Source organism: Nannospalax galili, unplaced genomic scaffold (genome assembly GCF_000622305.1).
Source record: "Nannospalax galili isolate Female #2095 unplaced genomic scaffold, S.galili_v1.0 C47922958, whole genome shotgun sequence".
Taxonomy (NCBI): Eukaryota; Metazoa; Chordata; class Mammalia; order Rodentia; family Spalacidae; genus Nannospalax; species Nannospalax galili.
This window is the reverse complement of record NW_008457043.1, coordinates 1-661: the sequence shown is the minus strand read 5'-3', so window position 1 is coordinate 661 and position 661 is coordinate 1. Positions and strand designations below refer to the sequence as shown.

At 53.0% G+C, this 661-nt stretch overlaps 1 pseudogene; it reads left to right on the top strand.

Moving 5' to 3' along the window:
• Nucleotides 1–4: 4 nt before the first annotated feature.
• On the top strand, nucleotides 5–402 carry LOC103728221 (annotated as a pseudogene).
• The last annotated feature ends 259 nt before the right edge of the window (nucleotides 403–661 follow it).

The following is a 661-nucleotide window of genomic DNA, read 5'->3' as shown; positions in this document are numbered from 1 at the left end:
GCGCAAGGACAAAGAAGAGGGGGAGCCAAAGACCAAGCAGGTCAAAGAAGGGGAAGAGGAAGGTGAGAAGCACAGGGAACTCAGGCTGCAGAACTATGTCCCAGCAGATGAGGACCGGAAAAGGAAGGAGGGTGCCCCAAGCCAAACCAGTAGCAGTGGGAGAGAAGGTGAAGGGGCAGCTGGAGGCTGCCAAGCCAGAGCCTGTCCTTGAGGAAGTAGACTGGCCAACCAGAAGGCTGATTGGGACTTCAAGACAGACATGGCCAAGAAGCTGGAGAAGCTAGAAAAGAGGACCCAGAGGGCCACCATCAAGCTGATCCGTGAGCAGCTGAAGGCCAGGAGGACAGCGTGGCCTCTGCAGTGGGTTCCACTGCCAGACAAGAGACCTGTGACTCTGACTGAGATGTTCTGTTTCCCAGCTGTTCAACACACCTGTTCTATGAGAAGATGGTCTTGAGCAGGACTGGGACTGGGCTTGCCATCTCTTCCAGGTCTTGAGAATTGAGCCAGTTCAATCATGTCTTAACAAGCCTCACAGTGTGAGGCTAGCTCCTTGTCTCCTGAGGTCCCCTACTGCTCAGAGTGGACTGGAGCTGGCTACAGTGCCAAGTGTGCTTGGATCTGTACATATGTATTTTGAACTTTTTATAACTTCTGGAAA